Source organism: Spinacia oleracea, chromosome 6, assembly GCF_020520425.1.
Source record: "Spinacia oleracea cultivar Varoflay chromosome 6, BTI_SOV_V1, whole genome shotgun sequence".
In the NCBI taxonomy this organism is placed as follows: domain Eukaryota; kingdom Viridiplantae; phylum Streptophyta; class Magnoliopsida; order Caryophyllales; family Amaranthaceae; genus Spinacia; species Spinacia oleracea.
The window spans coordinates 115,204,038-115,220,357 of record NC_079492.1 but is presented as its reverse complement, the minus strand read 5'-3'; positions in this window follow the sequence as shown (position 1 = coordinate 115,220,357).

Genomic DNA, 16,320 nt, shown 5'->3' with positions numbered 1-16,320 from the left:
ACATCCATCTGCCATATTTCGTAATCATAATATGCAGCGATTGCTAACATTATCCGAATAGACTTTAGCATTGCAACTGGTGAAAAGGTTTCATCGTAATCCACACCGTGGACTTGCCTGTAACCTTTTGCAACCAATCTAGCTTTGAAAACTTCAAGTTTCCCATCCTTGTCCTTTTTCAGTTTGAAAACCCATTTGCTTCCAATGGCTTGGTAGCCATCTGGCAAATCGACCAAATCCCATACTTGGTTTTCAGACATGGAGTCTAATTCAGATTGCATGGCTTCTTGCCATTGCTTGGAGCTAGGGCTCGTCATAGCTTGTTTGTAAGTCGCAGGTTCATCACTTTCAAGTAATAGAACGTCATAGCTCTCGTTCGTCAAAATACCTATGTACCTTTCCGGTTGAGATCTATATCTTTGCGATCTACGCGGGGTAACATTTCTAGATTGACCATGATTCTCACCAGATTCTTCTAAAGATCTCTAAGTTTCATCCTGAATGTCATCTTGAGCATTCTCTAGAGTTTGTTGTTCGACTCGAATTTCTTCGAGGTCTACTTTTCTCCCACTTGTCATTTTGGAAATGTGATCTTTCTCCAAAAAGACACCATCTCGAGCAACAAACACCTTGTTCTCAGATGTATTGTAGAAGTAATACCCCTTTGTTTCCTTTGGATAGCCCGCAAGGATACATTTGTCAGATTTTGGATGAAGTTTGTCTGAAATTAATCGTTTGACGTATACTTCACATCCCCAAATCTTAAGAAAAGACACATTTGGAGGTTTTCCAAACCATAACTCATATGGAGTCTTTTCGACAGCTTTAGACGGAGCTCTATTTATAGTGAGTGCAGCTGTATTTAGTGCATGTCCCCAAAATTCTAATTGAAGTTTGGCCTGACCCATCATTGACCTGACCATGTCTAGCAAGGTTCTGTTCCTCCGTTCTGACACACCGTTCCATTGTGGTGTTCCTGGAGGAGTCAATTCTGATAGAATTCCACATTCTTTCAGAGGGTCATCAAATTCATAGCTCAGATATTCACCGCCTCTATCAGACCGCAGTGCCTTAATCTTCTTGCCTAATTGATTCTCTACTTCACTCTGAAATTCCTTGAATTTGTCAAAGGATTCAGACTTATGCTTCATTAGGTAGACATAACCATATCTACTGAAGTCATCAGTGAAAGTGATAAAGTAGCTGAAACCACCTCTAGCATTTGTACTCATTGGTCCACATACATCTGTATGGATTAAACCCAATAGTTCATTTGCTCTTTCTCCAACTTTAGAGAAAGGTTGCTTTGTCATTTTGCCAAGTAAACATGATTCGCATTTACCATAATCCTCTAAGTCAAATGGTTCTAGAATTCCTTCCTTTTGAAGTCTTTCTAAGCGTTTCAAGTTTATATGGCCTAATCGACAATGCCACAGATAGGTGAGATCTGAATCATCCTTTTTGGCCTTTTTGGTATTTATGTTATATACTTGTTTGTCGTGATCTAATAAATAAAGTCCATTGACTAATCTAGCAGATCCATAAAACATCTCTTTAAAATAAAACGAACAACTATTGTCTTTTATTAAAAAGGAAAATCCCTTAGCATCTAAGCAAGAAACTGAAATGATGTTTTTAGTAAGACTTGGAACATGGAAACATTCTTCCAGTTCCAAAACTATCCCGGAGGGCAACGACAAATAGTAAGTTCCTACAGCTAATGTAGCAATTCGTGCTCCATTTCCCACTCGTAGGTCGACTTCACCCTTGCTTAACTTTCTACTTCTTCTTAGTCCCTGTGGATTGGAACATAAGTGTGAGCCACAACCTGTATCTAATACCCAAGAAGTTGAATTAGCAAGTATACAGTCTATAACGAAAATACCTGAAGATGGAACGGCTGTTCCGTTCTTCTGATCTTCCTTTAGCTTCAAGCAATCTCTCTTCCAATGCCCCTTCTTCTTGCAGTAGAAGCATTCGGATTCAGAAGTGGGTTGACTGACCTTCCTCTTTACAGATTTGGCGCCAGTTTGCTTAGTTGGGCTGGCCTTGTTGCCACCTTTCTTAGCATTCCTCTTCTTTCCAGATTTCTTGAACTTGCCCCCACGCACCATAAGCACATCCTGCTTATCACTTTTGAGCGTCTTTTCAGCGGTCTTCAGCATACCGTGAAGCTCAGTGAGCGTTTTGTCCAGACTATTCATACTGTAGTTCAGTTTGAACTGATCATACCCGCTATGAAGAGAATGGAGGATGGTGTCTATAGCCATTTCCTGAAAAAATTGCTGATCCAGCCGACTCATATTCTCAATGAGTCCAATCATTTTGAGAACATGTGGACTTACGGGCTCGCCTTTCTTAAGCTTGGTCTCAAGAATTTGCCTATGAGTCTCGAATCTTTCGACTCGAGCCAGATCTTGGAACATGTTCTTCAACTCACTGATGATTGTGAAAGCATCTGAGTTGATGAACGTTTTCTGCAGATCCGCACTCATGGTGGCGAGCATTAGACATTTCACATCCTTGTTGGCATCAATCCAACGATTGAGGGCTGCCTGAGTGACCCCGTCGCCTGCGGCTTCGGGCATCGCCTCTTCTAGGACATACTCCTTTTCTTCCTGCATAAGAACTATTTGCAAGTTCCTTTGCCAGTCAAGGAAGTTTTTCCCGTTCAACTTCTCCTTTTCGAGAATTGATCGAATGTTGAATGAATTGTTGTTTGCCATATTATAAACTACAATTGAAAAGAATAAACAAATAAATAACCATTCACAGTTTCTCTTAATAAACTTAAATTCTAGCATACATGCATAATTCAATGTTTATTAAGCATTTTATTCAAGTTATGTGTTCCGGCAGGTGTGAATAAAATGATTCCAAGATCCTAAAATCATTGAAGAACTAAGCACAGTTTGTCGACTTAATCCTAAAACATCTTAGGTAAGCAAAAGCCTTTTGCTAATAGTCTAGAAACTATTCTTGGTTGATAGGTACGTCTAAGAACTTATTAGGTAAACCTATCGATTTTGCCACGACATAAAAGGACTCCTTACTTATATCGTTGAGTTTCACCAAAACTAACATGTACTCACAATTATTTGTGTACCTTGCCCCTTTAGGACCAATAAGTAACACCTCGTTGAGCGAAAACTATTACTAGATTGATGTAAAGGATATCCAAGCAAGTGTATATTTTGGCATGGCACCTTTTAACTCAATTTTTGAGTTTGGAACTTAAGGCTCTTACTATGTTGGTTAGATTTTAAGTGAACTAAAATCCTTAATCATGCAACATAATCAAGCTTTTGATCTCATGCATTTTAAGACATATTTAAAAGCAATAAATAACTTAAAACATGCATAAGATAAATGTGATCTAGTATGGCCCGACTTCATCTTGAAGCTTTAACTTCAAAGTCCGTCTTGAAAATCTCCGTGGGAGGCACCATTTTCTTCAAATAGGATAAGCTATAATTAAAACAATACAACATTGATGGTACGCAGACCATATTTGAATTGAAAAACAACTTTGGTACTTTAGACCAGTTACATTCAAATTAATGGTACGCAGACCATATTTTCTATCCTACTTGGGCCATACTAGTCACTTCATAACCTGCAAAACAGTACATATACTATATATACCATTCACCATTCATTATCATGAATGGCCACATAGCTGGTTAGTAAAACACATTATGCATCACGTAAACATTTGCAGCATTAATCAAGGGCACCAATAATCTACCAATTATTCAGTCCTTATTAATTCTAATCAAGTTGTTTAACCTTAAGGATTTGTAGACCTAATCAAGAGTTTATGACTAAAAGGGCTCCACTTAAACCAATAAATTCGTATGCTTACTAATTTTAAACAGAAAAATGTATTCTAGTCTAACGGAAACATACAAATTTAATTAAAATTAAAGCTCATATGAATTTATAATTGAATCCAAAAAGTTTAATTTAATTTCAGTCGTATTTAAATTAATTCATGATTTAATTTAGTAAAATAATTAGATAAATAAAATTTTATATAATACAATATTCAAAATTAAAATCCAAGAAAATAATTTAAATATTTTTTAAAATTAACTAAAATTACGTAAACTGAAAATTTCAAATTAAACATTCAAAACTATCTAATCGCAACGCAAACACCCTACGCATCGCACGCCCATGGGCCGCACGCACACAGCTATCGCTGGCCATGTGCGCGCAGCCCATGCGCTCGTCGCATAGCTGCTGCATTTCCATCGCAAGTCATCGCACAAGTGGTGCTCGCTGCGCGCGCGCCAGCGCTCGACGCACGCGAGCCATCGCTCGCTGTGCGCGCGCTCCAGCGCTTGATGCACGCGAGCCATCGCTCGTTGTGCGCGAGCAATTGCGCGCGATCAACGCTGGGCGCAGCGTCGTGGCACGCGAGCTTGCGATCGCTGCGCGCGAGGCTGCGCGCGCTTGCGCGAGGCAGTGCGCGTTGTGGCGCAGCTCGCTTGCTGCCCACACGCGACTGCCATGCCTTGCTTTCGCCCATGCCATTCATTCATAGCTCGTGGCCCACGACACAAGGCAGGGCTGCTGCCTTGTGCTCGTGCACCATGCCCCTGCTCATTGCATTCGTGCGCACGGGCGACGAGCTCCCTTCTCGTCGTCGCATGCCGCACTATACAACACCCTTAAGGGTAACACGAAGCGTCCATGCTTTGTGCGTGCAAGTATATGAACGAATCGCATAAAAATTAAAATTTATATCTAAAATTAATGATAAATTAATAAATAATATTAATTTCATAATTTTAGGGCGAAACATCGAAAATTTATTATTCAATTGATTTCCGATATTATGGATTCAAACCTAGGTCATAAAATTTAAAATTTATCATAAATTTACAATTTTATGGTGGTTTTTAATCATAGGTTTCTAATTAAATTATAATTAATTATGAAAATCAAATTAATTCTAAATTATTCTAATTTTCAAACAATTAATCATAATTACAAATTAGATTGCATAATTAACAAGGCTAGGCATTCAACTTGTTAAACATATACAGTAGGTCAATCAAAAATTCAAGATTATCAACAAGAATCGCAAATATTTAATTTAACATCTTAAATTTACGAAATTTTGCATTCGAAAAACTAAAACATTCGAAAAGTTATAGTTAGGCTTCGAATTTGAGAATTCTGGGTTCGGCAGAAAAAACTTTTTTGTCAAATTTTAGATGCCTTTTACATGCGGAATGACACAAAAATCACTCGATTTGGATGAGTAACGAAGAAACTGCCGAAAAAACTGCGTAGTATAATTAAATAAACGCAATTTGCAATTAATTAACAATTACGAAAATTAATCACCCCTTTAATTCTTGCAAATTTGTATATTTAACCACGTTCATTCTGGCAATATTTCCATTTCCGATAATATTTTCCGATACGTACCATGTTTCCGTTTCCGGCAACATCTACGACTTGGATAATATTTATATTTCCGATACGATCCATATTTCCGTTTCCGGCAATATCATCGTTTCCGGAGTATTCATTTCTTGCCTGTGACGATCTCAGCTCCCACTGAAACCAAGATCCGTCGATTCCGAATATCCATAGATGGAGTATTTAATGCCATTAAATACTTGATCCGTTTACGTACTATTTGTGTGACCCTACGGGTTCAGTCAAGAGTAAGCTGTGGATTAATATCATTAATTCCACTTGAACTGAAGCGGCCTCTAGCTAGGCATTCAGCTCACTTGATCTCACTGACTTATTAACTTGTTAAGTAATACTGAACCGCATTTATTAGACTTAACATAGAATTCATACTTGGACCAAGGGTATTATTTCCTTCAGTGTCGTCCCTCCGTAGATAGTCCACAGCACGTCCGGATCCGCCTTAAGATTGACCAACTAGAATCGCCCTTAAGGTACTATTATTTTCGGCACTTTTGGGCAAATGTGTGACTGAATTTTTTTTTCTCTCAAAAACTCACTTCGAATACTTGAATAATCCATGTAAATATGTGACCCTAGGCACCTATTTATAGAGTTATGGAAAAGGTTTTGGAATCCTATTAGGATACTAATTTATTTAATTATAATCCTACTAGGACTCTAATTAAATAATCATTATCTAATAGTTTTAGGATTTAATCATATTTCGAATCCCGATTGCTTTAGGATTCCCGCACAAGCATTGCACGAGCACCGTACACCCGCGCAAGCCTTGCGGCCCACGCTAGGCGCACAGCGCTCGGCCCACTGCTGTGCTCTCGCGCGCGCGCCCCAGGCCTTGGCTGGGCCTGGCCTTGCGCTGGGCCTGGTCGAGGCTTGGCATGCGATGGTGCGTGTTGGCTCGCTGGGCGATGGCCTGGCTTCGTGCTGGGCCTTCGTCTAGCGGGCCTCGTCCGATGCTAATTCGTACGATACGCTTCCGATTAAATTCCCGATTCCGGAATTCATTTCCGATACGAACAATATTTAATATTTCCGATTCCGGAATCAATTTCCGTTTCGAACAAATATTTAATATTTCCGTTTCCGGAATTATTTTCCGATTCCGATAATATTTCCGATTCTGACAATATTTCCGTTTCCGGCAATATTTCCGATTCTGGCAATATTTCCATTTCCGATTAATATTTTCCGATACGTACCATGTTTCCGTTTCCGGCAACATCTACGACTTGGATAATATTTATATTTCCGATACGATCCATATTTCCGTTTCCGGCAATATCATCGTTTCCGGAGTATTCATTTCTTGCCTGTGACGATCTCAGCTCCCACTGAAACCAAGATCCGTCGATTCCGAATATCCATAGATGGAGTATTTAATGCCATTAAATACTTGATCCGTTTACGTACTATTTGTGTGACCCTACGGGTTCAGTCAAGAGTAAGCTGTGGATTAATATCATTAATTCCACTTGAACTGAAGCGGCCTCTAGCTAGGCATTCAGCTCACTTGATCTCACTGAATTATTAACTTGTTAATTAATACTGAACCGCATTTATTAGACTTATCATTGAATGCATACTTGGACCAAGGGCATTATTTCCTTCAGTCTCCCACTTGTCCTTAGGGGCAAGTGTGCATTTCCTAATTCCTTTGTCGCTCGATGCTTGCTCTTGAACATAAGGTAAGAGTTGTCATCCTTATTATGTCCAGAGGTGTTCCTCGGTTTCAGAGTTCAACTGATCAAATAAACAGATAATCATAGCCTATGATTCATCCGAGCACGGCCATGCATTTCACAGTTTCTAGCTCTCCGAGTGGCCTTGTACAACTTTTAAGCATCTCATCCCGATTTATGGGAGGACAATCCCAATCTTGCGATCTTGAGATTAGACTTCGTTTGATAGGTGATTACCTGAGCGTTGCCTTTATAGCCTCCTTTTACGGTGCGACGGTTGGTCAACGTCAAAGCAACCAGTTCTCAAACAAGTAATCTCAAATTACTCAGGTATTGAGGATTTAGTGTCTAATAATTTTAATGAAATTTACTTATGACAGATTCTCATATCTTACAGTAAAGTTTCATAGGTCTTTTCCGATACTAGTCTTCCCAAAGTAAGTATCTATGCAAATGATTATGACATTGCCATGTCCACATAGTTCAAGAAACAGAACTACTAGTCATCTTGCATTCTAATCGTCTAACGTTTTCTATGCGTCCAATTTTATAGAAAACTCCGACTAGGGACCATTTTCAACTTTTGACATTCAAGTTCACTTGATAGACATTTCTTAGTCACAGGACTGGTCCTGACAGTCTATCTTGAATATATCGTCAAATTGAAGGGACTCATCATTTGATAAACCACAAATTAAATGGAAAAATGAATTCTTTTCATTTATTGTGAATGATTAACCAAAAATTTTTTACAAAGATTTAAACTCTAAAACTTTAAAACATTAAACAGGGTCATCAAAGCCATTCTCCAATATGCTTGATTCCCATAGCTGCAGTGTGCGAGTTGTGCTTCGCCTGCGGCAGAGGTTTAGTCAATGGATCTGATATGTTATCATCAGTTCCAATTTTGCTTATCTCGACTTCTTTTCTTTCAACGAACTCTCGTAGAAGGTGAAATCTACGAAGTACATGCTTGACTCTCTGGTGGTGTCTAGGCTCCTTCGCCTGTGCAATAGCTCCGTTATTATCACAATACAGGGCTATTGGTCCTTTAATGGAGGGGACTACACCAAGTTCACCTATGAACTTCCTTAGCCATATAGCTTCCTTTGCTGCTTCATGTGCAGCAATGTACTCCGCTTCAGTTGTAGAATCCGCAATGGTGCTTTGCTTAACACTTTTCCAGCTTACTGCACCTCCGTTGAGGCAGAAGGCAAACCCAGACTGTGATCTGAAATCATCTTTGTCGGTTTGGAAACTTGCGTCCATATAGCCTTTAACAATTAATTCATCATCTCCACCATAGACCAGGAAGTCATCTTTGTGCCTTTTCAGGTACTTCAGAATATTCTTGGCAGCAGTCCAATGCGCCTCTCCTGGGTCTGACTGGTATCTGCTCGTAGCACTGAGTACATACGCAACATCCGGGCGTGTACATATCATAGCATACATTATTGAACCAATCAATGATGCATATGGAATCCCATTCATTCGTCTACGCTCATCAAGTGTTTTTGGGCACTGATTCTTGCTTAGAGTCATTCCATGAGACATGGGTAGGTAGCCTCGCTTGGAGTCCGCCATCTTGAACCTATCAAGCACCTTATTGATATAAGTGCTTTGACTAAGTCCAATCATCTTTTTAGATCTATCTCTGTAAATCTTGATGCCCAATATGTACTGTGCTTCTCCTAGATCTTTCATCGAAAAACATTTCCCAAGCCAAATCTTGATAGAGTTCAACATAGGAATGTCATTTCCGATAAGTAATATGTCGTCGACATATAATACTAGGAAAGCAATTTTGCTCCCACTGACCTTCTTGTATACACAAGATTCGTCTGCGTTCTTGATGAAACCAAAGTCACTGACTGCTTCATCAAAACGTATATTCCAGCTCCTGGATGCCTGCTTCAATCCGTAGATTGACTTCTTTATCTTGCATACCTTTTTAGCATTCTTTGGATCCTCAAAACCTTCAGGATGTGTCATAAACACAGTTTCTGTTAAAACGCCGTTTAAGAAAGCAGTTTTGACATCCATCTGCCATATTTCGTAATCATAATATGCAGCGATTGCTAACATTATCCGAATAGACTTTAGCATTGCAACTGGTGAAAAGGTTTCATCGTAATCCACACCGTGGACTTGCCTGTAACCTTTTGCAACCAATCTAGCTTTGAAAACTTCAAGTTTCCCATCCTTGTCCTTTTTCAGTTTGAAAACCCATTTGCTTCCAATGGCTTGGTAGCCATCTGGCAAATCGACCAAATCCCATACTTGGTTTTCAGACATGGAGTCTAATTCAGATTGCATGGCTTCTTGCCATTGCTTGGAGCTAGGGCTCGTCATAGCTTGTTTGTAAGTCGCAGGTTCATCACTTTCAAGTAATAGAACGTCATAGCTCTCGTTCGTCAAAATACCTATGTACCTTTCCGGTTGAGATCTGTATCTTTGCGATCTACGCGGGGTAACATTTCTAGATTGACCATGATTCTCACCAGATTCTTCTAAAGATCTCTAAGTTTCATCCTGAATGTCATCTTGAGCATTCTCTAGAGTTTGTTGTTCGACTCGAATTTCTTCGAGGTCTACTTTTCTCCCACTTGTCATTTTGGAAATGTGATCTTTCTCCAAAAAGACACCATCTCGAGCAACAAACACCTTGTTCTCAGATGTATTGTAGAAGTAATACCCCTTTGTTTCCTTTGGATAGCCCGCAAGGATACATTTGTCAGATTTTGGATGAAGTTTGTCTGAAATTAATCGTTTGACGTATACTTCACATCCCCAAATCTTAAGAAAAGACACATTTGGAGGTTTTCCAAACCATAACTCATATGGAGTCTTTTCGACAGCTTTAGACGGAGCTCTATTTATAGTGAGTGCAGCTGTATTTAGTGCATGTCCCCAAAATTCTAATTGAAGTTTGGCCTGACCCATCATTGACCTGACCATGTCTAGCAAGGTTCTGTTCCTCCGTTCTGACACACCGTTCCATTGTGGTGTTCCTGGAGGAGTCAATTCTGATAGAATTCCACATTCTTTCAGAGGGTCATCAAATTCATAGCTCAGATATTCACCGCCTCTATCAGACCGCAGTGCCTTAATCTTCTTGCCTAATTGATTCTCTACTTCACTCTGAAATTCCTTGAATTTGTCAAAGGATTCAGACTTATGCTTCATTAGGTAGACATAACCATATCTACTGAAGTCATCAGTGAAAGTGATAAAGTAGCTGAAACCACCTCTAGCATTTGTACTCATTGGTCCACATACATCTGTATGGATTAAACCCAATAGTTCATTTGCTCTTTCTCCAACTTTAGAGAAAGGTTGCTTTGTCATTTTGCCAAGTAAACATGATTCGCATTTACCATAATCCTCTAAGTCAAATGGTTCTAGAATTCCTTCCTTTTGAAGTCTTTCTAAGCGTTTCAAGTTTATATGGCCTAATCGACAATGCCACAGATAGGTGAGATCTGAATCATCCTTTTTGGCCTTTTTGGTATTTATGTTATATACTTGTTTGTCGTGATCTAATAAATAAAGTCCATTGACTAATCTAGCAGATCCATAAAACATCTCTTTAAAATAAAACGAACAACTATTGTCTTTTATTAAAAAGGAAAATCCCTTAGCATCTAAGCAAGAAACTGAAATGATGTTTTTAGTAAGACTTGGAACATGGAAACATTCTTCCAGTTCCAAAACTATCCCGGAGGGCAACGACAAATAGTAAGTTCCTACAGCTAATGTAGCAATTCGTGCTCCATTTCCCACTCGTAGGTCGACTTCACCCTTGCTTAACTTTCTACTTCTTCTTAGTCCCTGTGGATTGGAACATAAGTGTGAGCCACAACCTGTATCTAATACCCAAGAAGTTGAATTAGCAAGTATACAGTCTATAACGAAAATACCTGAAGATGGAACGGCTGTTCCGTTCTTCTGATCTTCCTTTAGCTTCAAGCAATCTCTCTTCCAATGCCCCTTCTTCTTGCAGTAGAAGCATTCGGATTCAGAAGTGGGTTGACTGACCTTCCTCTTTACAGATTTGGCGCCAGTTTGCTTAGTTGGGCTGGCCTTGTTGCCACCTTTCTTAGCATTCCTCTTCTTTCCAGATTTCTTGAACTTGCCCCCACGCACCATAAGCACATCCTGCTTATCACTTTTGAGCGTCTTTTCAGCGGTCTTCAGCATACCGTGAAGCTCAGTGAGCGTTTTGTCCAGACTATTCATACTGTAGTTCAGTTTGAACTGATCATACCCGCTATGAAGAGAATGGAGGATGGTGTCTATAGCCATTTCCTGAAAAAATTGCTGATCCAGCCGACTCATATTCTCAATGAGTCCAATCATTTTGAGAACATGTGGACTTACGGGCTCGCCTTTCTTAAGCTTGGTCTCAAGAATTTGCCTATGAGTCTCGAATCTTTCGACTCGAGCCAGATCTTGGAACATGTTCTTCAACTCACTGATGATTGTGAAAGCATCTGAGTTGATGAACGTTTTCTGCAGATCCGCACTCATGGTGGCGAGCATTAGACATTTCACATCCTTGTTGGCATCAATCCAACGATTGAGGGCTGCCTGAGTGACCCCGTCGCCTGCGGCTTCGGGCATCGCCTCTTCTAGGACATACTCCTTTTCTTCCTGCATAAGAACTATTTGCAAGTTCCTTTGCCAGTCAAGGAAGTTTTTCCCGTTCAACTTCTCCTTTTCGAGAATTGATCGAATGTTGAATGAATTGTTGTTTGCCATATTATAAACTACAATTGAAAAGAATAAACAAATAAATAACCATTCACAGTTTCTCTTAATAAACTTAAATTCTAGCATACATGCATAATTCAATGTTTATTAAGCATTTTATTCAAGTTATGTGTTCCGGCAGGTGTGAATAAAATGATTCCAAGATCCTAAAATCATTGAAGAACTAAGCACAGTTTGTCGACTTAATCCTAAAACATCTTAGGTAAGCAAAAGCCTTTTGCTAATAGTCTAGAAACTATTCTTGGTTGATAGGTACGTCTAAGAACTTATTAGGTAAACCTATCGATTTTGCCACGACATAAAAGGACTCCTTACTTATATCGTTGAGTTTCACCAAAACTAACATGTACTCACAATTATTTGTGTACCTTGCCCCTTTAGGACCAATAAGTAACACCTCGTTGAGCGAAAACTATTACTAGATTGATGTAAAGGATATCCAAGCAAGTGTATATTTTGGCATGGCACCTTTTAACTCAATTTTTGAGTTTGGAACTTAAGGCTCTTACTATGTTGGTTAGATTTTAAGTGAACTAAAATCCTTAATCATGCAACATAATCAAGCTTTTGATCTCATGCATTTTAAGACATATTTAAAAGCAATAAATAACTTAAAACATGCATAAGATAAATGTGATCTAGTATGGCCCGACTTCATCTTGAAGCTTTAACTTCAAAGTCCGTCTTGAAAATCTCCGTGGGAGGCACCATTTTCTTCAAATAGGATAAGCTATAATTAAAACTAATTACAACTATTTGATGGTACGCAGACCATATTTGAATTGAAAAACAACTTTGGTACCTTAGACCAATTACATTCAAATTAATGGTACGCAGACCATATTTTCTATCCTATTTGGGCCATACTAGTCACTTCATAACCTGCAAAATAGTACATATACAATATATACCATTCACCCATTCATTATCATGAATGGCCCACATAGCTGGTTAGTAAAACACATTATGCATCATGTAAACATTTGCAGCAATTAATCAAGGGCACCAATAATCTACCAATTATTCAGTCCTTATTAATTCTAATCAAGTTGTTTTAACCTTAAGGATTTGTAGACCTAATCAAGAGTTTATGACTAAAAGGGCTCCCACTTAAACCAATAAATTCATATGCTTTACTAATTTTAAACATAAAAATGTATTTCTAGTCTAACCGGAAACATACAAATTTAATTAAAATTTAAAGCTCATATAAATTTATAATTGAATCCAAAAAGTTTAATTTAATTTCAGTCGTATTTAAATTAATTCATGATTTTAATTTTAGTAAAATAATTAGAATAAATAAAATTTATTATAATTACAATATTCAAAATTAAAATCCAAGAAAATAATTTAAATTATTAATTTTAAAATTAATTAAAATTACGTAAACTGAAAATTTCAAATTAAAATTTCAAAACGATCTAATCGCAACGCAAACACCCTACGCAACGTACGCCCATGGGCCACACGCACACAGCCATCGCTGGCCATGTGCGCGCAGCCCATGCGCTGCGTCGCATCGCTGCTGCTGCTATCCCTCGCAAGGCTCCACGCGAGCTGGTGCTCGCTGCGCGCGCCAGCATTCGATGCACGCGAGCCATCGCTCGCTGCGCTCGCTCGCCAGCGCTCGCTATGCGCGCTCGCCAGCGCTCGGTATGCGCGCTCGCCAGCGCTCGCTGTGCGCGCTCGCCAGCGCTCGCTGCGCAAGGCATCGACGCTGGGCGGAGCACTCGTGGCACGCGAGCTTGCGCTCGATGCGCGCGAGGCTCCGCGCGCTTGCGCGAGGCAGTGCGCGTTGTGGCGCAGCTCGCTTGCTGCCCACACGCGACTGCTGTGCCTTGCATTCGCCCTCGCCCATTCGTCCATTGCTCATAGCCCACGACACAAGGCAGGGTTGCTGCCTTGTGCTCGTGCACCATGGCCTTGCTCATTGCATTCGTGCCGCATGGGCGACGAGCTCCCTTGCTCGTCGTCACATGCCTGCACTATACAACACCCCTTAAGGGTAACACGTAGCGTCCATTGCTTTGTGCGTGCAAGTTATATGAACGAATCGCATAAAATTTTAAAAATTTATATTTAAAATTAATGACAAATTAAAAAATAATATTAATTTCATAATTTTAGGGCGAAAAATCGAAAATTTATTATTCAATTGATTTCCGATTAACATGGATTCAAGTCTAGGTCATAAAAATTTAAAATTTATCATAAATTTACAATTTTTATGGTGGTTTTTAATCATATGTATCTAATTAAATTATAATTAACTATGAAAATCAAATTATATTCTAAATTATTCCAATTTTCAACAAATTAATCATAATTACAAATTAGATTGCATAATTAACAAGGCTAGGCATTCAAACTTGTTAAACATATACAGTAGGTCAATCAAAAATTCAAGATTTATCAACAAGAATCGCAAATATTTAATTTAACATCTTAAATTTACGAAATTTTGCATTCGAAAAACTAAAACCTCCGAAAAGTCATAGTTAGGCTTCGAATTTGAGAATTCTGGGTTCGGCAGAAAAATATTGTTTTTGTCAAAATTTTAGAATGCCTTTTACATGCGGAATTGACACAAAAATCACTCGATTTGGATGAGTAACGAAGAAACTGCTGAAAAACTGCGTACGTATAATTAAATAAACGCAATTTGCAATTAATTAACAATTACGAAAATTAATCACCCCTTTTAATTCTTGCAAATTTGTAATTTTTAACCATGTTCATGCAATTTAGATTATAAAAATAATAAGGGGCTCGTGATACCACTGTTAGGTTATGATACATATGACAATTCATAAATCATGCGGAAACAACCATTAAGCCAGGATTACATATTATTTACACATAATCATTTAGCATAGTCTAGATGCATACTCTTTGTTGCGTGCCTTCCCTAGCTGCGCCCGAACCGAACAAGAACAAGTCTTTAAGACTCCAAGTGTCGTCCCTCCGTAGATAGTCCACAGCACGTCCGGATCCGCCTTAAGATTGACCAACTAGAATCGCCCTTAAGGTACTATTATTTTCGGCACTTTTGGGCAAATGTGTGACTGAATTTTTTTTTCTCTCAAAAACTCACTTCGAATACTTGAACAATCCATGTAAATATGTGACCCTAGGCACCTATTTATAGAGTTATGGAAAAGGTTTTGGAATCCTATTAGGATACTAATTTATTTAATTATAATCCTACTAGGACTCTAATTAAATAATCATTATCTAATAGTTTTAGGATTTAATCATATTTCGAATCCCGATAGCTTTAGGATTCCCGCACAAGCATTGCACGAGCACCGTACACCCGCGCAAGCCTTGCGGCCCACGCTAGGCGCACAGCGCTCGGCCCACTGATGTGCTCTCGCGCGCGCGCCCCAAGCCTTGGCTGGGCCTGGCCTTGCGCTGGGCCTGGTCGAGGCTTGGCATGCGATGGTGCGTGTTGGCTCGCTGGGCGATGGCCCGGCTTCGTGCTGGGCCTTCGTCTGGCAGGCCTCGTCCGATGCTAATTCGTACGATACGCTTCCGATTAAATTCCCGATTCCGGAATTTATTTCCGATACGAACAATATTTAATATTTTCGATTCTGGAATTAATTTCCGTTTCGAACAAATATTTAATATTTCCGTTTCCGGAATTATTTTCCGATTCCGATAATATTTCAGATTCTGACAATATTTCCGATTCCGGCAATATTTCCGATTCCGGCAATATTTCCATTTCCGATAATATTTTCCGATACGTACTATGTTTCCGTTTCCGGCAACATCTACGACTTGGATAATATTTATATTTCCGATACGATCCATATTTCCGTTTCCGGCAATATCATCGTTTCCGGAGTATTCATTTCTTGCCTGTGACGATCTCAGCTCCCACTGAAACCAAGATCCGTCGATTCCGAATATCCATAGATGGAGTATTTAATGCCATTAAATACTTGATCCGTTTACGTACTATTTGTGTGACCCTACGGGTTCAGTCAAGAGTAAGTTGTGGATTAATATCATTAATTCCACTTGAACAGAAGCGGCCTCTAGCTAGGCATTCAGCTCACTTGATCTCACTGAATTATTAACTTGTTAATTAATACTGGACCGCATTTATTAGACTTATCATTAAATGCATACTTGGACCAAGGGCATTATTTCCTTCAGTCTCCCACTTGTCCTTAGGGGCAAGTGTGCATTTCCTAATTCCTTTGTCGCTCGATGCTTGCTCTTGAACATAAGGTAAGAGTTGTCATCCTTATTATGTCCAGAGGTGTTCCTCGGTTTCAGAGTTCAACTGATCAAATAAACAGATAATCATAGCCTATGATTCATCTGAAAACGGCCATGCATTTCACAGTTTCTAGCTCTCCGAGTGGCCTTGTACGCTTCCGATTAAATTCCCGAT